General features: G+C 53.6%; 1 long non-coding RNA gene across 1 annotated transcript; it reads right to left on the bottom strand.

Annotated features, from left to right (window-relative positions):
- Nucleotides 1-932: 932 nt before the first annotated feature.
- LOC125397159 (uncharacterized) lies at nt 933-18,758 on the bottom strand. The gene is made up of 2 exons (XR_007231014.3): nt 18,662-18,758; nt 933-1,457 (listed from the first exon to the last, which is right to left on the bottom strand). It is a non-coding gene; the product is annotated as an uncharacterized LOC125397159 (long non-coding RNA).
- Between the last annotated feature and the right edge of the window lie 10 nt (nt 18,759-18,768).

The raw sequence follows: 18,768 nt of genomic DNA, 5'->3' as shown, positions 1-18,768 counted from the left end.
TTCAGTGCAGGGGTTGTAGGTGCATGCAACCATGGTTACATGCTGCTGAGGCCTTGTGTGGAGACACGGTCACTCCATGCAGCCCAAGCTGGCCTAGGACTCACTGTGTAGACCAGGCTGGCCTCCAACTGAGCTGCTTCTGCTTCCCAAGTGCTGGCACTGCGGGTGTGTGTTGCTCTGTGCCCCACAGCCCTCCTGAGCCGTTTGGGCTATTTTCATAGCCCTTAGGATTGTCCAGACAGATCATCTGTCTGCAAATAGATCGTCTGAGTTCTCCATTTCCAAGTTGGCTGTTTTCTGTTCCCTTTCTGTGCTGACCTGTCCTGGGGAAACCCCTCCGTGGTTTTGGGGAAGGCGGCTAGCCCCGCTTTGTCTCCATCCCACTCCCAGGCGGAAGAGAGGAGAAGCAGGCCAGGACCACTGTACACAGTTCCTGTGGGCAGGGTGGAGCCAGGGCCGATGTATCCGGTCAGAATCGGAGATGTATGCTGCACCCAGAGCACTCAAGGGTGTGGCCGATGGCTTTGGGGCACATGGGTATCGGCTTAGGGGAGTCAGATCTATGATTTGAAGCTAGGAGAGATGCCAGCGGAGTGAGTGACAACCATGGCTAAAAATGGGGTCACAGCTCCGGTCAGGCCAGCCTGGGTCGACGTTACCAGAACACAGAGGGCCTGTGAGGGTCAGCAGGTGGAGGTGCTGGGTGCCCCGGACCTGAGCTGGATTCCTAGAACCACATAAAGAGGGAAAGAACTGGCTCCACAAAGTTGTCTGATGGCCTCTATGTGTCCTATGCACGGTGCACACGCATACCCCACACACAATAAGAGAAACACATGTAGAGTCTGTGACGTGTGACTTTTCCAGAGAGACATGAACAGACGCTTGTTCACGCTGGGCAGGGAAAGACAAAGAAATGACGTCACTCAAGGTCCATGTGGTGGAGCAGAGGTTTTATTGGGGTTACAGGCAGAGCCAGGGTGAGGGGCCCTCCCAAGAGCAAGGAGACTCCGGCAGCCACACCACTGAAAAGCCCGCTGTTCCGTCCAACCCCAGGCGAAGAGGTCCTGCTGGATGTACACACAGCTAGCAGCTGCTCGCTCTTACCAGCCTGGGGACCTTCCCAGCCCAGCAAGGTCCCCGAGTCTGAGGAGCCTCCCTCTTCTGCCTGGGAGGGGATGGTTCAGGGTTACCAGTCAGAGGAAATAGCTCAGCAGTCACAAACCAGTGCGGTTCAGGAAGCCTGGTTTGGTTAGAAAACGCTGGAATCTGGTGGTCACAGGCTCGCTTACCAGCAGGTGTTCCTAGGCTGGGGACACCTTCCCTGTGGCTGCAAGGGGCAGGGCCTCCCACAGCTGCTCCATCAGTTCCAGGCGGCAGTGAGTCTGAGGGGGCAGTCACTCATCACCACGGTGCCCGGCTGTTCAGGGACTCATGCGCACAGCAACAGGCACTGGCTGGGGTGAAGGATAAACTTGTGGTTAGACAGGAAACACCAGCTACCGAGGGGACTGACTGATCAGATCCGTCCTTCCCGGGTGGTATGAGGTGGAGGCACTATGAGTCTTTCTATGGTGGTAGATCATTCCAGACTATGAGCTGTCTAAGAACCATGTGGGGCCAGGCTGCTACGGTGGTGCATACTTTTAATGCCTCAGATGGCAGAGGCAGGTGGATTTCTATGAGTTCCGCAGCTATACGGTAAGACCCTGCCTCAAAACAAACAAAACGAAAAACTACTTTGTTCTCCAGCACTGAGCAATGTTCCCCTTGTGCCTTGCTAGGAAACATATTTAGGGAGAAGGGGGTAACATAAATAAATGTATTCCTATCATAATCTCTCCACACTCATTCCAGACTCACTGCATTTAGCTCGCATTTGACTGTAAGGTTATTTGGGGTGGGGTATATTTTTGTACACACACACACACAAGCATGCATGCACACTTGCACATACGCCCCCATGTGTGTGCAAGTGTGTGTGGGAACCAGAAGAGGGCATCAGATTCCAGTGTCTGGAGCCACAGGCAGTTGTGAGCTGCCCAGTGTGAGTGCTGGGATGACCTCAAGTCCTCCTAAGCACTGAGACACAGTCTGGATCCAGGCTAGCCTCCTGGGGGGTGGCGATTCTCTGTCCACCTCAGTTTTTCACTGGGATGCATCAGGCTCACTGGGGTGTTCCTGTCCTAGCCACCTCTACTCTCCCTGACCGTGTGAAGAAGGCAGACACACTTTCCTTCCGGGTTAGACATCACTCGGCCAGCGGGGCTGACACAGACCACAGTGGATGACACATGGGACCCGGATGCCACACAGGAAAGAGTCAATTCTAGCCAGAGTTCAGACCCCGACTCCCATGTAACAAGCCAGGTGTGTTCCACAGAGGGACCAAACTCTCTTCTAGCTTCTAGTAGATGAGTGCGTGCCAACAGGACAGGAGTGCATACACACAGAATAAATCGAGAAGGACAGACAGATAGGTTGGCTTCAAATCATTCATCTGAGGTGGGATGCATCTTCTCTGGGCTATTTTTCTCCTGTGTCAAAGCATCCTCTGTGGAATGCATGCCTTATGGTAGCATTCAGGCCTCTCTCGATCCTGGGAAACAAAACAGTCTATAAAGTACTGCAGAACAGAGGGCCTGGGAAGCAGAGGCCCGGGAAGCAGAGGGCCCGGGAAGCAGAGACCCGGGAAGGGCTCTCTGGTCTCATTTCCTCCCACAGCTCTGCCCTGGGTAGAACTCAGAGCTACACAGCAGAAAGGACAGCGTCACCTCAGAGGGAAGCTGAGGAGCTGGGAAAGGGGTCTCTCAGGAAAGGATGAGCTCAGGAAGGACCCCACACGTGCCAGGCTTCCCCGAGTCACACATGTGAGAGTCAGAGACCCTAAGAATCAAGACGAGAAGGGATTCATGAATCACTGAAGGCAGCAAGGTCTGAGGTCTGAGCGAGCTGTTGATGGACTGTAAAGATGGAAAAAAACATTTCTGGGCCGGGCAGTGGTGTCGTATGCCTGTAATTCAGCACTCTGGAGGCAGAGGCAGGAGGATCTCTGTGAGTTTGAGGCCAGCCTGGTCTACAGAGTGAGTTCCAGGACAACCAGGACTACACAGGGAAACCTTGTCTCAAAACAAACAAATAAGGAAAGGACAAGAGGGAGGAAGGGAGGGAGGAAGGGAGGGAGGGAGGGAGGGAGGGAGGGAGGGAGGAAGAGAGGGAGGGAGGGAGGGCAGGAGGGAGGAAGGAAGGACAGGCAAACACTCTTGAGGTGGCTAGTTTGTAACAGACTCCACAGTGTGACAATCCAGCAGTCCAATTTACAACTTAGATAACCTGTCACACAGAGGACAGAAAACATGCATCAGATTCCAAGGGAAAAGACAGAGTCCGGGCTGCAGAGACCGCCCAGCAGTTAGGAGTGCCTGCTGCTTTTGCAGAGGACCCAAGGCAGGCGGCTCACAACCTCCTGCAGCCCCAGCTCCAAGGATCTGACACTCTTCAGTCCTCGTCCTTCCGGTCACTGCAATCCTGCCCCTGCCCCTCTTAAAAACCGAGACAGTGATGCAGATGTGGACTGAGACGGCGCAGGTGACGGGTCATCAGACAGCCACTCGACCACGATCACAGCCGCCTCCAGACATCGAAAGGTGGGACTCCTCAACCGACGAACAGAAGCCACAGAGGAGGAGAGAGGAGAGCCCCACAGCTGCAGATGCTGCGCTGGGAGGGGCGGTGACTGGGGAGGCTCGGTGGCGGACGTCTGAGGGCGGTCTGTGATCCCGACCTCCCTGTCCAGCTGGGCAAGCTCACTGGACCTACGGACAGCTCAGTCTCTAAGTCATTGCTTGCCAACTGCAAGAGCCTGGGTTTGAACTCACATTTTGAAATTGCGGACATAGGGGCATGCATTTGTAATCCCAGCTCGCTGAATGGGTGAGCACCAGGCCAATGAGAGAATGAGAGACCCTGTCTCAAAAGCCTTTTTTGAGGAAGAACACTCAAAATTATCCTCTGGCTCCCCAACATTTACACACATGTACCTGCACAAACACACTGTTTAAAAAAAAAAAAAAAAAACAAACCTGGGAACTGGAGAGATGGCTCAGTGGTTAAGAGCACTGGCTGCTCTTTCAGAGGACCTGGGTTCAAATTCCAGCACCCACATGGCAGCTCACAACTGTCTGCAACTCCAAGATCTGACACTCTCACACAGATATGCATGCAAGCAAAACACCAATGCACACAAAATAAAAATTATAAAAACAAATTATGAAATATGAAAATAGAAATATGAACAAAAAGGCTAAAATTTAGTGAACGGTATCAGTTTACTAGTTGGATTTGTAACAGGGCAGTGGTGGCGCATGCTTTTAATCCCAGCACTCGGGAGGCAGAGAGCTAGTTCCAGGACAGGTACCAAAGTTACAGAGAAACCCTGTCTCAAAAAACCAAAAACCGGGGCTGGAGAGATGGCTCAGTGGTTAAGAGCACTACTGCTCTTCCAGAGGGCCCAGGTTCAATTCCCAGCACCCACATGGCAGCTCACAACTGTCTGAAGATCCAGTTCCAGGGGATCTGACACCTTCACACCAATGCACATAAAAATAAAAATTAAATAAACCATAAAAAATATTAAAAAAAAAACCAAAAACAAAACAAAACAAAAAAAAGACCAAGTTGAATTTGTAAAAATTCAAGAAAAACTGTGAATCCACACATCACACAATGTGACAGGACCCAAGACGACACCCAGCAGTCATGCACAGGAAAACTACCCCCCAAAGAGAGGCTAGGTGGCTGCAGGGTTTTCATCAGAAACGTGGCAGCCAGAAACATGGCAGCCAGAAGCCTGCAGCCAAACGTAAAGAGAGTAAAGAGAAGGCACTTTCTATAAGAGTGCAGTGACCGTGAGACCTCAGAGCTGGAGGCCAAAAGCCCAAGACCAGCATGCAGCCCCGCCTCAGGCGTGCAGGGAATGGGCCAGAGCCTGCATCTTCAGGAAAAGGGGGAACAGAAAAGGCAGCTGCGCCTGGAGTCACCACCACAAATCCCTGTGAATTCAGTGAATTAAAGAAACTGAGGCAGAAGGAGCCCAAGATGAAGGCTAGCCTGTGGTCACAGCCAGTCTGTCTCAGAAAAGCAAAAAGGAAATAAAAACGTTAAGAACAGTGGAGAGATCCTTTTCTGTTTAAACAGCAGCGTAAAAAATGTGTATGATTCTGACAGCAACAGGGACACTGTGGTGAGATTCCCAGGGCGTGAAGCCACAGTGCGCATGGCTCAGGCATGTCGATCATGGCGGGCAATGCAAACACTAGGGTGCTAGCTTACATGTGATGATTGCAATCTCTAGTGTAGCTATTAAAACAGCAGGGCACCTGCCATGCCAGCAGGTGCTGAGGCAGGAGGATCTTAAGTTCAAGATCTGCTTGGGCTATACTGAACTCTAGGCCAGTCTGAGCAATACAGTGAGACCTTGTTTCAAAAGAAAAAGATGGGAGTGTGTCTACATGCAAGAGCACTTACGAGAGATCTGGGGTCAGTTTCTAGCATGCAAAGTAACGTGACTCATAATCCACACAGAGAGATGCAGCCAGAAAACCAATAGGTTCATTAAAATGGGATATGATATGAGAAGATGTCAGACACAACAGAAGGCAGGAGAGGGGAGCAGAGAGACAGAAGGGAGGGAGCGGACTGGGAACTGTGAATTAGTAGACCCCAATCCATGCTAATAGTTTTTTAAAAGATTTTTTGAGTGTATGCCACATCCGTGTGTGGGGATGGCCACGGTCAGAGAGGGCACAGAATCCTAGAGCTGGAGTTACAGGTGGCTGAGAGCATCGTGATACGGGTGCTAGGAACGCAACTCAGGTCCTCTGGAAGAACAGCAAGAACCTTTTGTTTTGTGTTGTAGACAGGGTTTCTCTGTAGCTTTGGAGCCTGTCCTGGAACTAGCTCTTGTAGACCAGGCTGGCCTCGAACTCACAGAGCCCCACCTGCCTCTGCCTCCCGAGTGCTGGGATTAAAGGTGTGCACCACCTCTGCCTAGATAAAAGCCATCTCTCTGACCCCAATAACTTTTAAAGCAGTTAGCCTGTGAGGATTGTGCATGTGTGTGCACCATGTGAGAACGTGTGTGTGCCGTGGGAATATGGAAGAATCTGGACTAGAAAAGCAGTTGAACCCTTGAGCAGGTCTTAACAGGTCACGCTAGTGAGATTCCAGAAGGCAGCTGGGAGTAGCGTGTGCTGTGGAGGCCCAGCCTGAGAAGCTCAGAGAGAAGGATTTTTTTTTTTTAAGATCTCTCTGTGGAAAAAAAAATCTCTCTGTGTAGTGCTGGGACACTCCATGCAGACCAGGCTGGCCTCAAAGTCACAGAGATCCCCCTGCCTCTGCCTGTGCCTGTGCCACTGCACCTGGATAGAAGCTAAGACTTGAAGACTTCAACAACTGGGCCAGAGGCCAATCTCGTGATATTTTGGTGGAGAATGTGGCTGCTTTCTGTCTTTGTCCTAAGACTTTGCTGGAGGCTAGATTCACAGTGACAAATATCTTTGTTGAAGATTTCAAACAGCCTAATGGTGGCTGCCGCACGGTTATTAGCAATCATAAAAAAAAAAAAGAGCAAGTGGGGCAAAAATAAACCGGAGATGCAGTCGAAAGAAGAAAAGGACATTGGGAAATTTAATGCTGGAGCCAAGTCGTGTGCTGAAGGAGATGGAGAGCCAAACCCAGGGCAAGGCCCCACCCAGCTAAACTCCAGCTCATGAAAGGAAAGGCCTTAGGCATTAACAAAAGCTACCATGAACGGGACCCAAGGGGACCAGTGTCCATCCCAAGCAGGTAGCCACCTTGGCAGCATCATCCAAGGGTATATGTGTAAAGGGATTGTGGGATCTTCCTCCAGAGGCCAGGCTGCATGTAGCTGGGCGCTTTGCACGTGAAGGTCCTGTGAAGCCATTGCATGAAGCAATAACAACGAAGCCTAGCTGCATCAGGGCCCCGTGTTAGAGGCGTTAGCGCAGTGGGACACCCGCCAAGAGCTGCAGACAGGGAGAGAAGTCATCCTAAGAGATGTTTCCTCTTTACTAGAGTGAATTCCAGGATGGGCTCCAAAGCTACAGAAAAACCCTTTCTAGAAAAACAAAGATGGGTCACGCAGTCACCCAAGCTGGAAGGGAGTGTGGGCACTTTCTAAGCAAGGCTAAATGCATCATGATAGGGCCCCAAGTCCATGGGGGCTGAAGAGTGGCAGTTTGCATGAGAATGGCCCCCATGGGACCATTTGAGCACTTGGATCCCAGTTGGTGGAACTGTTTGGGAAGCATTAGGGGTGTGGCACTGTAGGAGGAGGTGTGGCACTGGGGATGGGCTTTGAATTTTCTATTTCCAGCGTGTCCTCTCTACCTTCTGTCTGTGGTACAAGATTTCAGCTCCCAGCACTCAGGAGGCAGAGGCAGGCAGATCTTTGTGAGTTCGAGGAAAACCTGGGCTACCCAGGGAGTTCCAGGAGAGGCTCCAAAGCTACAGAGAAACCATCTTCCAAAAAAAAAAAAGAAAGAAAGAAAAAGAAAAAAAGTTGCCTTTGGCATGGTACTTTATCACAGCAATAGAAATAAGTAACTAAAGTAACTAAGACACCCTGTCTTAAAAGAAAAAAAAAAAGTTAAGTACAGGAAACTGACTTCCACATCAGATGGAGTCATTTAAGGCAAAATCAATGCTCCAAGAACCAGCGAAGCAGACACAAATGTAACAGTCTTTGCTACAAAAGCAGCAGGGAGTGGCAGAAATGACAGAGATGGCAGGGCTAGTCCAGAGGGGTGGACAGCAGAAGCAGAGCTGACCATCTGCAGCTGGCACTTGCCAAGTTTTGTCACACTGGGTTTAATGACAGGCCACGGTTTGAGGGGCATTTGACAAGAGTGGAGTCTGGGCTGAGCGTGGTGACACACAGTTTTAGCCCAAGCACTGAGGAAGCAAAACCAGGCAGATTCCTGTGGTTCTAAGGGTAGCCTGGGCTACACTGAGATCCTGTCTCAAAGACAAAAGCAAGCAGGAGTGGAGACTGGAGGACCAGCCTCTGTTTCAAGACGACAAGCTTCCCAGGGGTGGGGAGGTGGCAGAGGGCCGGCACCAACGGGAATGGACAGGTCAGGGTGAGCCATTTGGTTCTCAGTGCACATGAGACAGTCAGGGGCTCACAGCACAGGCACGGCTGGAAACCCTGGAGGATGGGTCGTGGGAACAGAAGCCAAGCAGGGGCAGCCGCAGCAACGCCAGGCAGCCCTCTAGCCAGCTCAGTAGTGAGGCTTGGAGTGAGGTGGCCTGTAGCTTCCCATTGGGGCAAGCTAGGTCGTCGCCAGCACTACTGGAAGGGACGCTCTGGGAGTGTGGTCCGTCTGTGTCTCTGAAGTCTGCAGCGGTAGGAAGAAGTCAGCAGAGCTAGTGAGTGTGCAAGCATGGTGAGTCTCTAATATAACTTTATTTACAGAGCCTGGGGAAGTGGCTCAGCTGGTAGAGTGCTTGCCTAGCATGCTAAATGAGCTTTATTCCCAGTCCCGTATGAGCCAGGTGCGCTGGCACACAGCTGTGTCTAGAGAACCCGATGCCCTTTTCTGGCTTCATGTGGTACACATACACACATGCGAGCAAAAGGCTCATACCCATAAATAAAATCTTTTAAATATACATTAAATATATTTTTAAATACGTACAAACAAATAGAACTTCATTTGCAAAGACCGTGGTGGCCCGCAAGCAGCCGTGTGGGTCCCCTGGACTGGCGTCAGCAGAGTCTACCCCTTGACAGTCCAGCCCTGGGAATCGTGCAGCGACAACCAATGCTACGTGCAGGCACGGACTTGGAGCCCACTTAGCACCGTTTCTCTTTCAAAAGAGGAAACAGTAGAGAGCAGATGTAGTGATAATGGAGACTTTCAGCTGAGACCAGACTGCGAACAGCGAATTCCAGGCCGTGCACCGTAAGCGCTGCTCGTGACAAGTCGGAGCCCACAGCCGGTGACTCAGGCCCGGTCACCTAGGAATGAAGCTGCTGTTGTGGCTGTGTGGCCAGAGGCCCCAAGGCCTCATTGCTGCTGGAACTGGGAGGGAGGGTGGAAACTTCCTTGGCCCCCAGCCTGAGCTGGCCACAGGCATTCCCTTCCCCCTGAGCTGAGCCTTCTCAGGAATGTCTGCCTGAGCCACAGCCCTGCGGGGGCCACTGCAGCCCTGCAGGGACAGCACTTCTGCAAGGACACTGGCCCAACTCCCTGCTGCTCAGCCTCTGGGAGGCATCACCCTTGCTCACTTCTGTGATAACTGTTTAAAAATAGTTTATATTGTCCTCATTTTAGCTCAAGAGCACCGGGACTTCTGACAAGATGAGAGACGAGAGTGGAGACTGGGCTGGGCGTGGTGGCGCACACCTTTACTTCCAGCGCTAGAGGGGAAGCAGTTGTAGCTCTGAGTTCAAGGCTAGCCTGGTCCACAGAGCGAGTTCCTGGACAGCCAGAACCCCACAGAGCCATAGTCTCAAACAAACCAACACACACTGAAGATGATAGGGGAGTTCAGCCAATCAATACACCCTTCCACTAGGCCAGGGAGACAGTTAAGTAGCGGAGATGCTCGCTGTCAAGCCTGAGGCCTTGAGTTCAATGCCTGGGACTCAAGGATAGGAGAGAATCAACTCAGACAAGCTGTCCTCTGACCTCCACTAGTGTGGGAGTCGGCAGAGTCCCCTGGGGGCCAGCCAGAGCTCCCTTGCTTATAGGGACAATGAGGTTGGAGGACTGTGTGCAGGGTGTGGTGACGGCAGCACCCCAGGTTAGCAATGGCTGTGGTGTGAGGGTGACACCGGGCTGCGGCTCTGCTTCTGATGACTGCTGGTCCTCACGCGGGGGCTAGCTGCTGCGGCTCTTTTCCTGGGCCTCTCCCTGACACTCTTCCACAAGCTCACTCCTGCCGAAGCTGCCATGGCTCCAGCTGCCAGGGGCAGACGGCACAGCTGTGCCTATCGGGAAGAGGTTGTCTACCACCCATCCTCAGGCTTCTGACTTGGGGGAACCCACCCTGTCCGGGGCTGCTATTCCCCTTCCAGCATCCTGTGAGTTAGGCTTGCCTACTCCACCCCTCAGTCCTGGATGCTGACCTGGCTCCCTGACCCATGCTAGCCTGGGCTCTCACAAGTGTCTGTAAGGAGCAGCTGGGGACTGCTGCTCACCCGACTCGCATGGCTGTGTCAGTGGGCACCTGCCAGAGCTGTTGTCCCGAGGCACCTGACCTGCAAGCTCCTTCCCAAATGAAGCGCTAGAGTGAAGGCTGTGGTTCCTGTGGTTCTTTTCTAAAAAGAGAAGACTCAGTCGGGTCGTGGTGGTGCACACACCTTTAATCCCAGCACTTAGGAGGAAGAGGCCGAGGATCTATATTGAGTTTGAGACCAGCCTGGTCCACAGAGCTAGTTCCAGGACAGCTAGGACTGTTACACAGAGAAACCCTGTCTCGAAAAACAAACAAAAAGAGAACACTCTTGTCCAGTTCCAAGAAGTCAGACCTGGACAAATGTGCAGACTCAAAGCTAATGGACTCAGTGGGTTATTTCTATGTATGTACATTAAATACATGTAACAATGATAACAAAGACGAGATCATGAATGTGGGAGGCGGTGTGGGTGGCGTTGGGGGGGGTGACTACATTAGGAGTCATGTAGATGCATGTCCATGTATGATGTTCTCCATTGGGATAAAATCATTATAACAAATGAGAACTGGAGAAGAGGCTGCAAACCCCTCAGCGGCCACCAGGGAGATGGTAAGGAAATCAACGGCTCCATTCCTGCTCACCAGGGTGGTTGTGGTCTAAAACAATGGGGGGTAAGGTTGATGAGGACAGAGGGGACTTGGCAGCCTCATGGATCCCCAGAGGGAAGAATGGCAGCCAGCTCCTTGCAAGTTGAGTACGGAGTCACCACGACAATCAGTTCTGGGCTGAGGATATGGCTTGTCCGGGGGAACGCCACGCTGCTCAGCATGCCAGGCTGGGCCTGCACCGCACACATGCATGTCACCTTCAATCTCAGCTCCTAGCACTTGGGAGGTGGCAAGGGGAGGAGTGGGAAGCTCAACCACAACACAAGTTCGAGGTCAACTTGGGCTACATGAGACCCTATCTCAAAAACAAAGGGACAGCAACTAACCAAAACCCAAGCCAGCAAACAGGAAACTCTCGAGGGAAGAGAAAAAAATGATTTTGACCTTGGTAGACAGATGGCGGTGGGTAGAGGTTATAAAGCCACTGCCTGTCACTCAAAAGGACAGAACTGCACACCTTAAGCGGTGTGTTCATTTTAGGTGACTTACCCCTCTCCTACAAAAACAGCACAAACAGCATTTCCCGGAAGCACCAAGTTGACAGGTGCACGAGCTGCCCCATGTTCCCTCCACAGGCTCTGGCAGAGCCCACTGCAGCAGCCGTCTGCCTCCTCTCTCTCCCTCAGCTGAAGGGAGGAGTTTAACCTTCCCTCTGGAGCCGGGGCAAGCCGGTCGGCGACTGCCTGGGCCACTCACGTCCTAGGAGAGCCCGGTCTCACAAAGTCCGAAACCCTGCACAGCACCTGCCAGCCACCCACCCTTGCCCTCAACTGCCAGCCACTCTCACCTGCTCCATGCCAAGGCGCCTTTCTTTGACGTTCCACCAGGGGGCAGCAAAGGGAACTCTCAGAAGGATGAAGACATTCAGGGAGTCTCAGCAGGATCCCTGAAGTCTTTTGTAAAACCCAAAGGGATGAGGTCCTAGATAAAAGCAGTCAGGCTGGAAGCCCAAGAACTGCTCACAGGCTCTGCTCCAACTGTTCTCATGTCAACAGTGACAGTGCTCAAAAGCACGCGCACACACACACACACACACACAGCACACGTCTGAAGAAATGGCCAGGTCACACAGTTCAACTTCAGGGCTCTGGAGCTCTGATCCTGTGTCCTGCCTAAGCCTCTGGAATCCAGAATATGGGGTGTTCTCCTTGGAAACACTGGGAGCCCAGGAAGGCAGGGAAACACCACCAAGTTCACCAAGACCAGCTCTGAGACTCAGAAAGCCAACTCCTCAAGCTGAGCAGAGAGGATTTTGTTGGCTCCCGCAGAAAAGCCCTCCAGCCTGGGGTGAGAGTCAGCAGTAAATTCCATGGCACATTGGCAGCTCCGTGTTCCTGCCAGCACTGTCTGCAGAGAGAGTGACATTTGGAAAGGCTGGACGGCTGACCTTTGGTTGGACAGGGGGTGAAATGTTGCGCCTGTCCTTTTGGAGCCATGATTTCCTGGCAAGGAAAGAGTATTCCTTTCATATGGACGGGGGCAGCTAGCTTTCTACAGTCCTCTGTCTCCCAGCCCTGCTGGAGACACGACACTGCCAAGCCTAGCACCCCAGGACTCTCCCAGTCATCTCCGTCTGACCAGACGTGCCGGGAACACCACCCCAGCCCTTCACACAGTCCATCCGCGCTAGGAAGAGCCTGGCGGGGTTTGCAGCTAGCTGAGTGGAAGCTGCACACTTCCCTTTCTCAGCCTGCTGGAGAAGAGGCAGAGGCGAGCAGAGGGGCCTGGCCAGTGTCTTAGAAGCTCTGCTGCTTCCCTGGGTGCACACACACCTTCCTCCTGGAGCCAGTTCTGCCTCAGCCCTGGCCAAGGGGAGCTGCGGCTGTGTGCCATGCACTGGGTGAGCCCTTGTGTCTCTAAAGCGCTCACCATGCCAGGGTGTAGTCTTCTAGGTCCCAGACTGGGGGGTAGAGTTCCATTGTGTGTGTCAGGACACTGGGTAGATAAGACACGGGCACTGTCCGCCCGAGAGCAGTCCAGTGTTGTGTCAACACCAGCGAGCTGGACACGTCCTCTACTGAGCCCTAAACCAGGAGGGTCCCTCCTGGGTGGGCTGGATTTCCCAGAAAGCAGGAAGAGCCTGGAGGTGGCTTCCATGGGCAAGGGGAGCTCTGAGAACCCGAGAGACGACTGGAAGATTGGCACTGGGGTCCTAGGTACCTGGGCCACACCAGGCCCTGCTGCAGGGCTGTGGCTGAGATGAGTCAGTACTGTCCCAGTCCGCCCCGCCCACAGCTCCAGGCAGCAGGGGAGGCGCTGGCCTCTGATCAGACACTCCACGCGGCTTCCCCCTGTTTACATGGAAACACCAAACATGTTCGAGGGATCTCCTGAGCCCCATGCTGATGTAATAGGGTTGCTGTGAGGGGCCCTGACCAGTTGTTCACCAAACCTTCCTAGACTTTGTGTCCTGTGTGTGGGGTGGGGTGGTGGTGGGGTAAGATCCGCTGTAAGAAAATTTCAGATTTCAGAGTCGAAGACAAGATTTCAAAATCTGGCTTTAAATAAACATGGAATTAAAAAAAGAGAGAGCGCACACGGAGCCTCCAGCAGCTGAAATTAGCAGCAGCCAGCCCTGGGCAGGGAAGCCATCTGTGAGCATGTGAAGCAGCGTGTACATGTCTGGGCTTCTCACTCTGGCAGGACCAGCTGGGGACGGCTGCGCTGTGCGGTGGGGAAGGACCTGGCGGAACACCCTGGGGCTGCCGGGTTGGGTGTCTTTTGACTTCAGGGTCTGGAAAACAATGTCCTTTGCCACCACCTGAAAACACCTTTAGACCTGTCCAAGGCAACATAAGAGGCAGAGCAACCAGGAAGCAGAGGGGATGTTTTGTTTGGGGATGACGGAATCCCTACAGTGAGCAGGAAGCAAGATTTGGTTTTCATCTTTCCCCAGGGAAGGTAAGGGACCACTCTGGCCTATGGAGGGCACTTTGCGGAGCAAGAGGGCACAGCCAGGTCTGCCTGGGCTAGGCGGCTGCTGCTGCTGTTGCTCTGTTGTCACAGAGTGGTCTTGCTCTGAAGACCAAAATACCACTTTTTTAGCTTTCTTATTTACCCATTATGGCACAACCCCACCACAAGCGGGGAATGTGCAGAGAAGGAATGGGTGTGCCTGACGTGGGGTGGGCTTTCTGTGTTGCCAAGGGCACCCGAATCCCAGCACTCAAGTGTGGTCTTGTGTATGCTTGGCCTGCCGGCTGCAGCCTTCCTCTGCCCTCCCTACCAACCTCAGGTCCACTCATGGTCCTGTCTCTGGACCGCAGTCCTCTGAGCTCATTGGGCCAGCTGCAGAAGGGTTCGGTGCAGAGGGCGCCGCTGCAGCCCGTCACCTGCCCGAGTTATTTAAGTCTGCATTGTCAGTTAATGTATTCTAATAGGCAAGTGGGTGACCGAGCTGGCAGACGCAGGATTGACGCTGAAATGTAACAAGAGGAGAAGCACCCAAGGAAACTTCGAGGCTTGTTTGCGCCCCTGCACTCACCCCCGCGCTACCTCCCACAGGCACCTGGAGTCATGCCGATGTGATGTGCAGATTACATAAGGGGGGTGGTTGCTGGGGAAGCGTCCCCCCCCCATACCAGGGCGACAGGGCAGGGTGGGAGGGTCTATCTCCCACACCTCTGCCTTCCTGGGCCTGCCTGTAGGGGAGGCTCTGTGGGAGGTCGCAGTTGTGAATGGAATTTTCTAGTGTGCTTAAGAGGACAGAGGCAGGGTCAGGTAACACTCTGGGAAACCAAAAGACCAGGCTCACACCTCCACCCACCAGGCAAATGCCCTGCTTGGTCCCTTCTTTCCAGCCACACTGTATGTGTAAGCGGAGACAGGACACCAGAAACAGTCAGGTGTGCAGGGCTCATCTGCCTCCTAACAGCAGAACGCAGGACCCACATTGGGGCTAAAGGAGAGGCAAGCTTCGAACCATGTCAGGCGGAGAGTAAAGCCAAGGTACAGTCTGGGAGGAGGGAGAGAAGCAGCCACATCTGGGAGAGCAGGAGAGCCAAACTGCTCGCCAGACCTCCGCTCTAGCGAGGCAGGGATGGGCCCTGTGCAGGGCCAGCTCCCAGCACCCTCTGACCTGTAGCCCAGGGCCCTGCAAGGTCCTTTGCTCTACATTTCCTCATTCAGAGCAAAGACTCCATGGCCTCCTCTGTTTTCTTCTTCAGAGAGGTCCCAGGGAGGAAGCCCAGCGCCTCAGACATCCTAAGTTGGCCTGAGCCCACCCAGCTATTGTTGTTAGCTTGTTGCCTTGTGTGATACATTTACTCTGGTTCAGGAGCCAGGGCTGACACATTAACTAAAGTCCACAGTTCATTCAGAGTCCTCCAGGCTCTACCCAGTGTCCTCTTCCTGTCTGGGACCCAACAGGACTCCAGGACACCTCCAGTCTTCCTGTCTCCTCAGGCTCCCCTGGGTTGCGGACTCTCTGCCTTCAGTCACGATGGGAGGGGGGAAGCACCAAGGGGAGCACTGGTCAGCAGCCAGGGGTCTACTGTACTGTCCTTGCTGGGCTTGGGAGCAGAAACTGAGGAGAGCGCCCTGTTCAGGCCAGTGCCAGTCCTCCACATGGCTCTGTTCTCCCTGACTCCTCCCAACATTGCTCAGAACCCTAAGGTCTGCTTTGAAGGATGGGGGAGGCTAAGGACCTGGCCAGAGTCATGTAGTGTCTGCCCTGCCCCTGCAAGCTGACTGGTTTCTAGAAGGGACTCCTTAAACCCAGGCATTCTCCTCATACTGCACCCATTCCCCCACCCCCCAGCCTGACAAGGTCAGGTCTCAACCTATCCCCATCCACTGTGGCAGGCTATGCCTTTAAGACCGGATGAAACCCAAGCGACTGCTGGCAACAGAAACAGATTTCCTGCTGGGAGGAGTGAGACTCCCACCCCGAGCTCCCAGCACATTCTTGCTGATAAAAGTTCTAGCCACCAAGCTGGCCAGCCATTCAGATTGTCCAGAAACCAGAGCCCTACAGACAAGAATGCTTCTGCCCTCAGGCCTGGCCCAGGCACCTGCCAAGCAGAATGGAAGAAGTCAGTATGGGTGACCAGGGTGTCGAGGGGAAAAGGAAGGCTTTTCCGGAAGCCCCAGAAGCACAAGCTCCTCTGCCCCTCTGTCTCTCCTACTAGAACTTTCTGGTTACCTATTACAAAAGCTTTAGTCTGGGAATGAAAACAGAAGAGTTCTGATTGGGAGATCCCTCCCTCGGGGAGAAGAAGAGCTGCCAGGTGGGGGTGGGGCGGGGTGGGGGTGGAGAGCTCCCCCTTAAGAGGCACAGATCTCCCACCATCTTTGGAGACCTTAGACAAATGGCTACCCTCCTAAGCCAAGCTCAGCAAACTGGCTGAGGATGAAGGAGGTGAAGGAGGTGACAGCCAGCCGGGGGTCACTTCCCGAAGGGTGGCTTCTGCTGAGCGCAGACTCCCAATCCGTGCCTGCCTTGCCAGGAGAACAGCTTGCTTGAAATGCAAAGGCTGTCATCCTGTAATTAAATCTGAGACCCCCCCCCCTTCCTACATGACGCCGGGATGAAGCCACTTATATAACGCAACTAAAAATAAGCTTGTGGAGACATACACACGGGTGCTCCCCACCCCCAGCCTGTCTCCGCGATGCCCACCCTGAACCGGTGACCCGCGGCACTGAGGATCAGAGGTTGGTCTGGCCTTGGACCCTGGGCTCAGCGTCACACATGCTGACTACAAACAAGGCTGGTGGAGCTCAGAGGAGTGGATGCATGGATTACATATGGCTAGGGGACCGCCAATCTCTACTCAGGGAGGGCTGACAGTCCCCAAAGAGGGAAAGCCAGCAGCATCTGGACGATGGTCTGGGCTCTCAGTGACTCTCCAGAGCTGCTCCCATCTACCTCAGACCTGGACCAGTGAGCCCCATTCCCACCTCAGCTACAAGAGCAGGAGCACCATGGAAGGTCTGAGAGGGTGTGCTGGCTGGCAGTCGCCACCCCGGGGGGTGCTTCTCACTATTCTTCCTGGGGAGACGCAGGAAGAGCCAATGATGATGGTTTCCTCCATCCCTGATGGACAGAAGTAGGTGCAAGCCCACACATGGGCCATAATTTCCTAGCTATCAGGTGGCTGAACCTTTAGGAAAGTAAGCAGGTTCCTCATCCACCGATGTAGTGGGAAAAGGTCTAAGATGAGGTTTGTAATGGGCTTTGGATGAAGAGGAGCCAGGGAAAGAGGGGTCTCCTAACTCCACTTGGAGCCAGTGTCTTGGTAGATCTGGATGCCCAGTTCTACCCACTCAGCAACTTGAACTTTGACCATTGGCGCCCCTACTACTTTCTGCCTGGCTCAGAAAGGCTTCAGGGAACACCGCTGAAGTCTAGACTCGGGCTAGGATCACCCACTAGAGAGCTGAAGGGAATATGTCCTTGTAGGCTGGGCATGAAGACAGGTCCCGACTGTCTCTCTCTTGTCCCGACCCGCTCCCAAAGTAGTCCTGACTGTGCCAGCCATGGGTCATAGTGCACTGAGCTGCAGGCAGGATGTAGGGTCATTTCCACCCAAGTGTCCTCACACCCCTCTTCCCGCTGTGGACTCCTGTTGAAGTTGTCCAGGCCTGAGGCTGCGGGAAGCCAGCTGGCTTGAGTCTGTCACCCATGCAAGTGTGGTCCTTGGACAGAAACAGGGTGACTGTGGGTAGGTAGCCCAGGAAAGTCTTGGGTTGTTGCAGAACGGGATGGGGGCAGACCATGGGAACGTTTCTGGGGGAGCCCCTTATTCTTCTCCCAGAGAGATCTCCTGTTTTTCCTGCCAACCTTCACCTCTCATTCTCCTCTATGGCCCCTGATCTTCTGGGGCAAGCGGGTGGGGGGGGGGCGGGCTGCCTCTACCCCTGTGCACCAGCTCCCTGTTGGCGGTTAGAACAGGGAGGGACTAATGTGTGGCAGGATCGAGCAGGCACTATACCATGCTGGTCTAGATCAACAGATATAGGGAGGGAGGGAAGGGAGAGGCAACTGTGACCAACCAGTTGCACGAGTCAATGAAAAATTAAAGTTCAAAAATAAAATTTAAGTTGGCTTTCTGCCATTTGCAACCGAAAGGGTCCGAGAAAACAGATACACAGGGATCTAGATGAAAATGACCCAAACAATAGAGAAAAACAGGACACTAGGGTCAGTGGCTGAAAGAACAGGAAGCCAAATCTCTGTCCAGTGCTTTCTAAATCCCTCCCTGTGCTTCTTACACGTGTAGCAGAGTGAACGGGGCGGTCTGAGTCCCTGCGAACTGTCTGACAGCCGCGCCACGGAGTCCTCTGGGTTGCTGAAGGAGTGGAGTGACCAGCTGTCCAGGAAATGGATGCTGGAGTGTTATGTTTAATTAAAAGGAAACATTCAGCTCTGGTGTTTTACAATGTAAAGCAAATAATTGCTCTATGCTCGCTTAATTTATGTAAATATTTCTCCAAAGGAACTGTGCTGGAACCCCGTGTGCCAACCTGGTCAGTTTCCTCCGCCAAGCCTTCCTGATACCGCCAGCCGCTGGGCTGGGAGGCTCCTCCCCCGGAGCTTCCCACCCCACTCCCGCCCCCACCCCTCATTCCCTACCATACCACCCTCTAGGAGTCTCTCCACGCCCCACGCGCTCCTCTCCTGGGTCCTCTTCGCAGAATCCTAAACCTCCGTCCAGCGCCTACCCTCCAGCGCTCAGGATCCTCCCTCTAATTCAGCACCCTCCTCCGTCTCCACCCACTCCCGCCCCGGGAGTCCTCCCTTCCGGAAGATCGTCCGGGGTGACCGCACGCCTCGCCGACTCACCTGCAATAGCGCGGGAGCCACCGGCGCACTCCTGCGGGACCCTCACGGGTCTGCAGCCCCGATCGTTGCCTCCCTCCCGAGTGCCCCCCAAACCGCCCACACCCCGC

Source organism: Myodes glareolus, chromosome 9, assembly GCF_982192425.1.
Source record: "Myodes glareolus chromosome 9, mMyoGla1.1, whole genome shotgun sequence".
In the NCBI taxonomy this organism is placed as follows: Eukaryota; Metazoa; Chordata; class Mammalia; order Rodentia; family Cricetidae; genus Myodes; species Myodes glareolus.
This window is presented reverse-complemented; position numbering and strand designations above follow the sequence as displayed.